Raw genomic sequence first — 13,815 nt, 5'->3', positions numbered from 1 at the left:
TTTTTTGCCTTTAATGCCTTTAAACACCAACTTGTACCATGTTCATAGAAAGTGCCACCTGGATGTTGAGTCAAAGAACTTTGCTAATGAATAATGATAAATATGTACTCATTATAAAACTCATATAGAAATGTAGCGGAGCGATGCTGTGCTTGTATTTTCTAAGGGTAGGATTCATTAGCATAAGGACACGCAGTGATCCAAACCCCGGAACCTCTATGTATGTCTCCGCCCACCCTTCCAGAAGACACAACAAGATCTATATGTATGGAAATTAGCACTAATTAGCATAATGGTATACACAGGGGCATGGTGTTGCTATATGTTTACACTCCCTCTTTTATATCTCTCTCATTCTGTCTTTGTCTGGTATGTCCTCCTCCTCGCTCGCTTCCAGCCACTCTTGTCTTCTCTGAACTGGAACAGGTGGAGTATTAATTATGCATTAAAATATACAGAGGACCAACTATGATCCACTCGACTGCAGCCCTGCCGCTCGCCTCATTCTCGTTTCTCTGTCCATCCCAGCTCTGCTTCTCTCTTCATTCCACTCTTGTTTGAGGATCGCAGGAGTTCATTTCCACACTGAGCACGTCTCGGGGAGTAAAAAGGGGGTTTTGTTTTTGTGGCACACTTCCTCTACCCCGACACTCTACTGCTGAGAAAAGACAGAATCCCTGGAAATCTAGTGAATCTCTCCATATCTTTTTCTTTTACTTTGCTCACTGCTGTTCTCTCTGACTGCTTTTGAATGGAAGGCCCAGGGCGTATTCACTAAACAATTGTGACTTTTGCACACCATATTTTACCACAGAATCAGCTGTCTCATTCACTAATTCTTCACACTCTTAACGATAAAGGTTCCAATTCCATAGTAATTCCATGGAAGAACTATTTTAGGGTCCCAAAAAAACTAAAAAAATAACTATTTTTTCTAAAGTGTGAAGAACTTTTTAATAATCCAAAGAAAGTTTTCCACTATAAAGAACCTTTTGTGCAATGAAAGGGTTCTTCATGGAACCATGAATGCCTTTATTTGATGGAGATAAACATTATAACTGGCCGTATTTTCAGAATCAACAGACATCTTCCAAAATCCATGCTGTAATTTGAATGGAAACATAAGGTAGACTCACTTCAGATAATGTGGTCTATGTTCATGTATCTTAAAATAACTTTCTAGTCCATTGAACAGAATCTTCACCAGCACTAATTGTCTTTCAAAGCTCAGATTCCCTTCTCTTGTAATTATCATAAGAGCTTGAAGTGTACCACTGTCATCAGAGCTTCCAAACCCAACATCAGGGCTCCCATATCTCCCGCTCTGTCCTCACACCTTATGGAGGAATATGAGCTGTATTTATAGATTGTCTTTATCAGGACTGTAGGCCTGTTTCCTTCAACAACCATCGCAGGGGTCCAAATGGCTCCTAGTGCTGGGTGTATCTTTAAGTGCTCTATTAGATCACCTTTATAAGAGTCTCTCTCATTGGCTTCTAAAAGCATCTTTGGCGTCTGTAGGCGGTTTATAAGTACAGCAGATAGTATAAGTAGAAATGCTGAGAGAAGATGCATATGTATATGTATATACTGTAGATATGCATTAAATTAATCAAAAGTGACAGTTAAAAAATTGATCGCCTTGAGTGAAATTCTTACTCCCAACAAAAATGCTGAAATGTCTAATCTTACACATGAACACAGACATCGCAAATAAAGAAGCATTGGCAGGTCATCCTTTTGTTACAGTCAAAATATAGGAATGGGGCCCTATACATTTGCACACATTTTCCTAGATCAACCTTGAGGTTCCTTTTTTGTTGTGATGCTTGCTGCTGCACAATGGTGCCCCGTAGTTGTGTCCAATGTTTCTACATTTTTCATGTACATGTTATAATGGCTTTCTTTCATGTTGTAGACCACAAAATAGCAACTGATTTACAGTTGAGATACAGGTTTTCACAAAAACTAGGGATGCGCCGATCCGATATTCATATCGGGTATCGGCTCCGATACTGTCATTTTTCTCGGATCGGGTATCGGTCAGAGAGAGCCGATCCAAATCCGATAATTATTTTTTTTTTTCAATTGTGTGACAAGTGTCACTATTTGAAGTAAACATAAGGCAGAGAAATAAAAGATAAATGGAGCTGGAGTGGAGAGGGTTCAGGACTGCATAACTCTGAAACATGATAGATCTAACAATAATAGTATTCAGGATAGGAATCAGGATTCAGATTCCAATTACTAAAGAGTTTTTATTTTTATTTTAATCACACTGTATGTTTATCAGAAAAGCAGTTACAGGAAACACTGTCATATTAAGTTTTGTATTTGAATAAGTGTTAACAGACTAATGTGATTTTAATCATTCAGCACTTGTTATTAAATGTTATTATTTATTATTTTAATCAGTAGTCCTATACAACAATGTCCACAACAATGTTGGAAGGCAAGTGTTTTTCCATTTGTTTGTGATTTACTGGTAGAACTGGTAGAAATAAATCATTATTATTAGAAATATATATTTTTTTTCTTCAAAATTGTACCTAATAAAATCATGTAGTGCTTTGTATAACTAGAAAAATATATGCTCATTATAAAAATGCCCATGGAGTTTTACCATTTTATTAATTTCCTTGTACATGTCTACAAATCATGTAATCGTGTTTTTTTTTTTTAAGATTAGAGATTACATTGTCATTTTCTTATTTGAAATCATGAGGGCCTCCTACTAATGGGCTCTGGCCCCGGCCCCTGGTTGAGAACCACTGCAATATATTATAACATGGATCACTTCAACACTGAAATACATTTGTGAAGTAGGCTACTTGGTACTTACCATGATCTTGGGGCCAAAAGTAGATATTTGATGTGTTAAAAATAATTTAGCATTTCTTATTAAAAAAAATAAATAAATAAACACATAAATAAAAATTATTTTGCTTTTAATGCCTTTAAAAAAGTATCAGGGTGCCAGCTTGTACTGTATTCATTGAAAGTGCCACCTGGATGTTGAGTCAAAGAACTTTGATAATTAATAATGACTACCAACTCTGCTAAAAAGTAATTATAAAAACAGTTCTTAATAGTTCTTAGAAGAACCTTTATTTTTCTAGGTGTGAAGAACTTTTTAGTAATCTAAAGAATGTTTTTCACATAAAGAACCTTGCGTGCAATGGAAAGGTTTTTCATGGAACCATGAATGCCTTTATTTTAAGGGAGATAAACATTATAACTGGGCGTATTTCCAGAATCAACAGACTTAAGAAAAGAAAAAAAAAACATTTTTTGCCTTTAATGCCTTTAAACACCAACTTGTACCATGTTCATAGAAAGTGCCACCTGGATGTTGAGTCAAAGAACTTTGCTAATGAATAATGATAAATATGTACTCATTATAAAACTCATATAGAAATGTAGCGGAGCGATGCTGTGCTTGTATTTTCTAAGGGTAGGATTCATTAGCATAAGGACACGCAGTGATCCAAACCCCGGAACCTCTATGTATGTCTCCGCCCACCCTTCCAGAAGACACAACAAGATCTATATGTATGGAAATTAGCACTAATTAGCATAATGGTATACACAGGGGCATGGTGTTGCTATATGTTTACACTCCCTCTTTTATATCTCTCTCATTCTGTCTTTGTCTGGTATGTCCTCCTCCTCGCTCGCTTCCAGCCACTCTTGTCTTCTCTGAACTGGAACAGGTGGAGTATTAATTATGCATTAAAATATACAGAGGACCAACTATGATCCACTCGACTGCAGCCCTGCCGCTCGCCTCATTCTCGTTTCTCTGTCCATCCCAGCTCTGCTTCTCTCTTCATTCCACTCTTGTTTGAGGATCGCAGGAGTTCATTTCCACACTGAGCACGTCTCGGGGAGTAAAAAGGGGGTTTTGTTTTTGTGGCACACTTCCTCTACCCCGACACTCTACTGCTGAGAAAAGACAGAATCCCTGGAAATCTAGTGAATCTCTCCATATCTTTTTCTTTTACTTTGTTCACTGCTGTTCTCTCTGACTGCTTTTGAATGGAAGGCCCAGGGCGTATTCACTAAACAATTGTGACTTTTGCACACCATATTTTACCACAGAATCAGCTGTCTCATTCACTAATTCTTCACACTCTTAACGATAAAGGTTCCAATTCCATAGTAATTCCATGGAAGAACTATTTTAGGGTCCCAAAAAAACTAAAAAAATAACTATTTTTTCTAAAGTGTGAAGAACTTTTTAATAATCCAAAGAAAGTTTTCCACTATAAAGAACCTTTTGTGCAATGAAAGGGTTCTTCATGGAACCATGAATGCCTTTATTTGATGGAGATAAACATTATAACTGGCCGTATTTTCAGAATCAACAGACATCTTCCAAAATCCATGCTGTAATTTGAATGGAAACATAAGGTAGACTCACTTCAGATAATGTGGTCTATGTTCATGTATCTTAAAATAACTTTCTAGTCCATTGAACAGAATCTTCACCAGCACTAATTGTCTTTCAAAGCTCAGATTCCCTTCTCTTGTAATTATCATAAGAGCTTGAAGTGTACCACTGTCATCAGAGCTTCCAAACCCAACATCAGGGCTCCCATATCTCCCGCTCTGTCCTCACACCTTATGGAGGAATATGAGCTGTATTTATAGATTGTCTTTATCAGGACTGTAGGCCTGTTTCCTTCAACAACCATCGCAGGGGTCCAAATGGCTCCTAGTGCTGGGTGTATCTTTAAGTGCTCTATTAGATCACCTTTATAAGAGTCTCTCTCATTGGCTTCTAAAAGCATCTTTGGCGTCTGTAGGCGGTTTATAAGTACAGCAGATAGTATAAGTAGAAATGCTGAGAGAAGATGCATATGTATACTGTAATACTGTAGATATGCATTAAATTAATCAAAAGTGACAGTTAAAAAATTGATCGCCTTGAGTGAAATTCTTCAAAAATGCTAAAATGCTGAAATGTCTAATCTTACACATGAACACAGACATCGCAAATAAAGAAGCATTGGCAGGTCATCCTTTTGTTACAGTCAAAATATAGGAATGGGGCCCTATACATTTGCACACATTTTCCTAGATCAACCTTGAGGTTCCTTTTTTGTTGTGATGCTTGCTGCTGCACAATGGTGCCCCGTAGTTGTGTCCAATGTTTCTACATTTTTCATGTACATGTTATAATGGCTTTCTTTCATGTTGTAGACCACAAAATAGCAACTGATTTACAGTTGAGATACAGGTTTTCACAAAAACTAGGGATGCGCCGATCCGATATTCATATCGGGTATCGGCTCCGATACTGTCATTTTTCTCGGATCGGGTATCGGTCAGAGAGAGCCGATCCAAATCCGATAATTATTTTTTTTTTTCAATTGTGTGGATTATTCTGTGGGACTTCTGAATTAATGTGAGCTACATATGAATATTTAAGTCCTTACATTAAAGTTCACACAAACTCTTTTCTCCGCTGTGGCTGTCAGTCATTCGTTCAGCCTTTAAACACTGGTTGTGTTCGGTTACAGTAGTCAGCTCGGTAAAGCTCTCTCCAAGATCATTCTGTGTTCCCATTATACTTGATTTGTAAATACATGTCTATGATTTTGCAAAAAGGACTTTATCTTCTTGCCGGAGTCTAATGTTGTTTTGTTACTTGCTACCGGAAGTCTGTGAGAACAAAACACGGGCGTAGAAAAGACTATAAATTGTTTTTAATTTTTCTAGAATAACTTTTGCTGCCGAATTATCCACTAACCTAGTTTATGATAATTTTTTGTCATAGATTATAAATATACATAGGCCTATATTTTTTTCATATTTGTTTATTTAATTTTTCTTTATAATGAAGTAGTCTGTATCTAGTAGATTGTGAAAGAATGATTATCCGTTCCACACACAGAGATATATAAATTCTACATTTATTCTACGAAAAAAACTTCACTGGTATCGGATTGGTATCTGTATCAGCCAATACCAAACCCTAGGTATCGGAATCGGTATCGGAGGCAAAAAAGGCGGATCGGAGCATCCCTAACAAAAACAAAATAAATTATAAAATGATAAACCTCACAATTGAGCATCAGACATATAAATTGTTATATTAATTTAAAACGGGGTTATGTGGGTGGATTTTCGCATTGAACAAAAACTACTGACTGGATTATTGAAAATTAACATTCATTCAACTCTCTTTTGGAACGTCAAAAATATAGAATGAGAAAAGTGTGGAAAAAATATAACCTATATTGACGTGGAAAGTCCACTGATGAGTTACCAGCATAAGCCTGTGTGCAAAAGCTGTCTAATTCTAAACTTTAAAATACATTTATTTTTAGTTATTTTAACTACAAATTTAAATAAAACTGAAAAAATAATGAAAAGGCAATTATACATTTACACACCTAAGGATTATATCAACCAAAAAAGTAACTGCGTCCTCTATACTTTCTCATAAATGAGTAAGCGGCATTTAAAACAATTATAAACATATAATACACACTGTTTCTCAATATTTAATTATAGCTTCAGATGTCATTTTCATCTCCTTCAAGCAGGAACACAAAAAAGCACGTTCAATTCGGACGGTTGTCGTGGTAATAAACACCGTAATCAGCAACTGTTCACGTGTCAGTGCTTAATGCGCATATCCTATATGAAAAGCATTTTAGGGGGCCCTTGGCTTTTGGGGGCCCAAGGCAGACGCCTACCTTTGCCTAATGGGTAAGTCCGCCCCTGGTTACAGTTATAGGTGCTCCTAACACCAGAGCACTTACTGTGCCTTCACATTAGAGGTGAAGGTACCTAGATGTTGAAACAGAATGAGACATGGCTTTGTGTGTCCATTTATCTCTATAGCTGCTCAGTTTGACTGTGTTATGTTTAACAACAGGTGGAAAGAGCTCCTCATTGATGCCACGTCATTAGCTATAAACTGCGCTTGTAATCACAACAAGGTGTTTACCTTTATTTATGTGCTTCATTATTGAGCAAACAGGAAGAAGAAAGAGGGCCCCGTCCTTTCCCTCTCCTCCGCTCTCTTCTCCACTCTGGAAAGTATCGATCCACTGGCTTGAAAATAACAAATTAGTTTGAGAAAGAGGAATTAAATGGTGCTGGAAAGTGAATGCGGGAAGCCAAATAGGCTGTGTGGAAAATCTCCGCAAAGTAATCCTTTAATTAAATTAGGAGAAGTACAACAAAGATGTTGCTGTTTTTTTCCCCCCACTCTCTACTTTCCCCCCTCTCTTTCATGTCTTTTAGACAGCAGCAGGTTCCAGAGGTTGCTAGGTAACTGGGATGGGTTTAGTTCCTGGTGGCCAGGGGTGAGGGGGTTGTTGGCAGGATGTGGCGAGTGCATTGGCTTTTTGTTGGCCGTAAGGAGAGGAAGCGGAAATGGAGGGACTACAGCAAGGTCAAAGGCTTGGCTAGTATTCGTGCTTTCATCCAAATTCAGATGCCATGATGGGATCAGAGTATGTTAGTGGAGTGGAGCGACAGCATTTTTTAAAGATTTTTTTGCTCCTTGCTCACTGGTGAAGTTGACCACATAGCCAACTTTTTTTTGTTTTGTTTTTTATGGAATGCATAATTTTTATGGGATGGTACCAAAACGCTTATTGATATTAGAGAATATTAAGATTGGTGCACCAATATGATACTTGTTTTTCGTGAACTTCACAATGCACATTTTTGTGACATTTTGTCGATAGTATATTACCGATTTTATCTCACTTTCATTCTGATGGTGTTTAAAGCCTATTAAAGGCTGTGTTTACACAAAAAGTTTTTGCATTCACCACACTGCTTTTCCATTATGTTTCTAGGTAAACGTGCTCTAGGAAATGTTTGACCATTGCATTCACGTATTCACGTCAAGTTAAAAGAAGTTCAATAAAAAAAATAAAATAAATAAAAACAAATTCTAGACCTTGCATTTTCTTCATTCCACTTCCCCTGTGGTTCCCATTTTTAAATCTTAAAATATTGATATTTATCACACTATTAACATGACTTATTTGCTCACAATTAAACTTCACAGAGTAAGTTAATTTAGGGCCCTGTGAAATCCATTTTATTTTTTTCTGGATTCTGTGTTTCACACTTTATTTTGAGGTCTAATTCAGCCATTAACAAACCATTAACTGTGACTTTTGCCTCAAACTCCTAATGTACTGCTTATTAATAGTTAGTAAAGTAGTTGTTAAGTTTAGGTGTTGGGTAGGATTAGGGATGTAGAATATCGTCATGCTGAATATGTGATTTATAAGCAATAATAAACAGCCAATGTGTTAATAATAGGCATGCTAATAAGCAACTAATTAATAGTGAGAATTGGTCCCTATACTAAATTGTTACCCTGTATTTTATGATTTAATACAAATTTATAATAAAAAATTGTGTCTAGTGAAATTATTTAATAAAACTTGAACAATTTAATCAATCTTTTAAAATGTAATCAAATGAAAATATAACAATTAATTTATAACAAAGCTGCATTTTTTAAATTCTGCATAACAGTATGAATTAAAACATGGGCAAATATCTTGTTGTGTGATATTCCTTAAACAAATTAATATTATTATAACTTTGAGAAGTACATTTAATATATTTCTGTCATAATTTATTCAAGTAAAGCGAACTATGATTTTTGCGGTTTGGTGTGAAGATGTTTCAGTTTGTGTTTAATGGTAGTTTTTCTCAAAGTAAATGGTGTAAAGCTCATTAAGTGACTCTTATAACAGCTCTGGAGATGAAGTTCATGTGTTCATGTCCTCATATATTGAGATGGCAGATGCTGAAAACATTGTGAGCATCATGCATGCTTGAGTATGTGTGTAGTAGACTCACATGCAGACTTATCAACAACATCACTTATTAAGACTTATTAATATGTACTGTACTGTAGGGATTTCATATACAGGACACGGAGATGCCACTGGATCACCATCATGAGGCTTTGAATTAATCTAATCAAGAGATACCACAGAGACCTTTTGTACCAGAGCTGAAAAGCCTTTTGACGACATATGGATGCCTTGTGAGCGTGGATGCATAGAATTAGTGTCCAGAACAGGAAAAGGATTAAATGACGCCCTCAGGCAAGCACAGGATGTACAGCGTGACGCCACATGACTATCCCATGATTTTCGACCACCAGCTTCCCGCATGACCAAAACCCAACAACCACCACAGGGCGTGGCAAAACCCCGCAGCCACTATCTGATTGGAACAGCGACCAGTGGGATGGACTTACGCCGCGAATCAAAACCCCACTGCAACACAGATTCGTTGCTTTTTTGGGCTTGCTTGTTTTACCCGATCAAGACGTTTGGCTCGCACCTTGGTGAGCGCGAACACTTAGCTCGTAGCTTACGTATAATAATTACCTCTGTTAAGAGATTACAAATAATCATTTAATGTGTTGACCGTGGCCAGGAAGACACATATCAAATTTGTAAAAAAATTACTAAGAATCACCGGCGCTGGACGACCTTGATTTGAAGTAAAACTAACAAATTTGGAATGGTTTAACCAGGTGGACTTGGGACATTCAGACCCGAGTTCTAGCAAAACCTGAATGTGGTAATAACCATTAATTCCCTATAATTACAAATTAATAATGAATAAAAAAATGATACAGTCATTACAGTACTGAGTAAAAATGTCCAGAGCTTATCATCATTGACATTAATATTATTGTGTTCTTGATGTAAAGCCCTACCCAATACTTTTTAAAACAAGCAGAGAATTATTTCTAACATACAATTGCAATATGGCCTGTTAACTTGTTACACTCTTAATGAAGCAGTATCAGCATTAAAGAAAAAAATAAACACTCTCTTCTCCAGTCTGCACTGCTTTTGTGTACCGAAGTAACACTGATTCTGGATATAGCTGGGCAGATGCTATTTCCAGATAGTCTGCTCTCCGTACATTCTCGTCGGAAGTCCTGTAACCCCACTTGACACAATCCTCTCAGTGCACATCAGTGATACCCCACGTACAGGCGCAGGAAGTGGTCCTGCAATGTCCCCGCAGCTATTAGAACAGTTCATTAGCCCAGATAAATGACTGAGGCTCTGACTCGCCTTATAGCGCCGCTGCTAAAAAGAGCTCATGTCTCTGCCCATTAGCCGGACATGGTGGACGATGACAGTGGCAGGATCAGTCCTGTCACGCTGCATGGGTCCCGAGATGAAGCTCACGCTAACTGACAGCTGTCAGTGAGAGCACTCCCCGATGTTTGTGTTTCCTCAGGGCTAATTCTGCCCCCCAACACACATACACACACACACACACACATTCAGTGTCATCCTTCACAGCAGGAGGCGCTCTGTCAGAATGAATGAAACTGTGTCTGCCTTAATGACAGGCACAGTGACGGCACCAGTATGTCACGGTGAGGGTTTCACGGATGTGGTTGGATGGATTTGAGTCATCCCCATGATCATTATATGTCTAGTAGAGGGTAGAGAGAGAGCGAGAGAGATGGTAAAAAAAGAACAAGGCCGAGAGAGAGAAAAGACCCATTGACATTGTGTCTTACTGCTGGCCAGACTGCTGCCCACTCTCAACACTTCAGCTAATGACTTTATGATGAGCCGAGAGGCCTGAGGTGACTCTACATGCAATGTTACATCAAGACCAGTTCACCTGTAGTATTGAGACACCAACACATTTCAGCAGAATCCTATGGGAAGGGGTTCTTTTTAACAAGAAGTTGTTTGACGAGATAGCTGGCCCTGACCAGCTAACTGAACCAATAATTATAATAGCCGGGTTTCCATCCAAACTGTGAATTTAACTTGTGCGCAATATTGGAATATCGGGTAAAACATTTGAGAATAAGCACCATTTCCATCCAACGAGTCAAAGAGAACAAAATTGTCACTTACTGATAAACTGGCACTAAATATTACAAAAAAAGTATAATTATATATAATAATTGTTATATTTAATAAATTACTTGCGCTTCAGAGTGAGCAGACGAAACACAATAAATGTGGTCATTGCTTTCGGAGTTGGATGCCTGTTGTTTGGGAACACAGTCATGTAAAACAGTTCTGGGAGGCAATTATACAGAAATACTTTGACGACAGGCTGTGCTTGGGTATTTAAGAATAACCATAACAATATTTCAGATGCTGTGCTACAAGATCGGTCCGCTGGTTAGTCAGGTTATGCCATCTCATAGCACAAAAGTCACATGACTTTTTTGATGCGCATGGAGGAATTTATTCTGTAAATGTGTTTCCTTCTACCATTATTCGCATCAACCCTTTTCGCACAAGCCAAAAACCACCTCAAGTGAGCATAATTAGTTTTGTGAATTAAGGGATTATTTTCGAAATTTGGTGTTTCCATCACTCGTTTCAGATGCGATATTTCAAAATGCACATAAAAACAAGGTGATGGATGTAGCATTTGGACCAATCAGACACACAACTTTTTGTTATATTTAACAAATAATATCGAACTCCCCATCACCTAACCAAATGGCCAATTACGAGGGTCTATGGACCCTTCCCCCGAAATGCACCTAACACCTCAGAAAGGCAGAACAGGCCTCTGGTTCCATGGTAACCAATGCTGATATCACTGGTTTTATGGCCTAAAAGGAATGCAGGGGATAAACTCCCTCATTTTCCTCATAAGAAAGGCACAAATGCACAGGAGAAACTGACTTTTCTACTAATTAATTCATAGGAAAACCTTCTTTGAATGAACACCCATTTTCTTCAGGCCATTGTGTATATTATTGCTGTGTTGTATTTAATCTGTTGTATTATAGACTATTTTTATTCATGCTTACGATAAACCACTCATTCATATAAGTAACTCTACCATGTCTAGTATCTATGAATTCGTCTTCGGATGATCTAACTGAGAGTGCATATTACATGCTGATACCTCTGCAACATATGTATGTTCTAAGAATCATTACTAATTTCTGCATCAACACCCAAGTGAATTTCATATGCAAAATACCATGCTTACAGACAAAGAGTCATAAAACTCCCCAGTATTTCCAACCTCCCGCTTGGGATTTCAGCCTTCCTCATTGGACAAACCCATCTTGAGAGGCGTGAATCTCTGCAGGCTTTAAAGGCCACACTCCATGTGACCCGCCCCTGTCGGTGGTTCAGTCAGAAGCAAAGATGAAGATGTGAGAAACGCTTCAGGATACCAAAGCATCTGTGCCAGGCCTTTCTTCGGCCTAGTCCTTTCCATTCATCACGTGACTCTGACTCAAACTGGTTCTTTCTCATCAGCCAACTTCAGCAAGATCTTGGGGCCGTAAGATCGCATCAGGAATCTTTGTTCATACAGACGTGCAAGTATCAAACTTAGTCGATTTAATTGATGCATTAAGTATCAGTTACACCTTTCTACAAGGTGTGTTTGAACTCAGAATCTGACGTATCCCTGAAGGCTTTGATGTGTTGAATATACATGCAAAGTGTTCCATAAAATCCATTCTTTATGCCTCTTTCTATGCTGAGTTAAACTTTAACCCTTTCCTATACCAACTGTATGTGTGTGTGTGTGTGTGTGTATGTGTATGTTAGACCAGCTTAATGTGTTTATGTAGTATGTTAGACTAGTTTAAGTGTTTATGTAGTTAATAAAACCTTACTTGTATCACACTTGACGTGTTCATTGTTTACTCATAACCGGAGTCAATAATCATGCAGATTTACGTTACAAACTTATAGAATTGTACAGTAAGAAAGTTATTTCCTTTAACCAGGAAATTAACGTTCTTAGAATTGACAAGACGGTTGACCCTGAGTGGTCAGCTAAATATCTACAGTGGATCTAAAATATGAATAGTTAATTATAACTAGTTATGGTTAATTATTCATATTTCCCATGAGCTGATTCGCTACATGGAAATATAGCTATTGTCAGAAAAACAATAGTTTTATTTACAAAATTAAAGACTACTAAAGCCTAGCCTTAATGGGTGCCTTAGCCAACTAAACAGACAAAACTTAGCTATTTGTTTAAAATAATTTATTAAATTTTTTAATTATCTAGAATACACACAAATATTTTATTTCTATGTTAAAATTACATTTTATTTCATTTTTTGCATTGTTTTTCTGTATTATATATAATAAATAATATGATTTTGGTTTGCTCATCCTTGTTTGTTGTTAATTTCACAAAGCACATTTTTGACAATTTGTTCATAGTATATTACAGATTTTGTCTCCTTGTTGATGTTAATGTTGTTTGAAATACTAAAGACAAATTTAGATTTTATTCCTACATGTTAAAAGTTTACATTTTGTTCATTTATTTCCAGCAGCTGCAGTTGATTCTTATTTGTTAATATTATGTTAAAGTTTGTTGATTGAAAGTCCCATATTGTCAAAACTGAAATGTCCTGGCTTTTTTCACGATAACTGAGGTCTAGGGGCTAAGTTTCAAAACAGTCAGTCCACAGTAAAATGCACACAGCCTGCATAAAGTAGCTGTGATTTTTCACGAACCGTTGTGACTTCCGTAAAAAGTTGACGTCAGAACTACACAGTCACCGCCTTCAGTCACCACCCCGAGCACCACCCACCGTCCCACTCTCCTTTTGCCAAAACCCCAGACAACATCACGTCCATGCCATTGCTGAGAAACAACAACAGGGAAACATATCGAAAAGGTTAACTTTAACCACGAAACCAGATCGACCGACCTGTAACGTTACACTCTCACTCAAAGGATGGACGATCTGACAGGATTGTTACTATGAGGTGGATCACATCTAACATGTATAGTAAAGACAGACTCACCGTGTCTATCTAGTCATGATGA

At 37.4% G+C, this 13,815-nt stretch overlaps 1 protein-coding gene across 1 annotated transcript in view; it reads left to right on the top strand.

Moving 5' to 3' along the window:
* The window catches only part of LOC107555909 (receptor tyrosine-protein kinase erbB-4-like), a 236,491-nt gene that overhangs the window by 36,336 nt on the left and 186,340 nt on the right, over nucleotides 1-13,815 (top strand). The gene's annotated exons all lie outside the window — the stretch shown is intronic.

Source organism: Sinocyclocheilus grahami, unplaced genomic scaffold, assembly GCF_001515645.1.
Source record: "Sinocyclocheilus grahami isolate Dianchi unplaced genomic scaffold, SAMN03320097.WGS_v1.1 scaffold549.1, whole genome shotgun sequence".
In the NCBI taxonomy this organism is placed as follows: Eukaryota; Metazoa; Chordata; class Actinopteri; order Cypriniformes; family Cyprinidae; genus Sinocyclocheilus; species Sinocyclocheilus grahami.
This window is presented reverse-complemented; position numbering and strand designations above follow the sequence as displayed.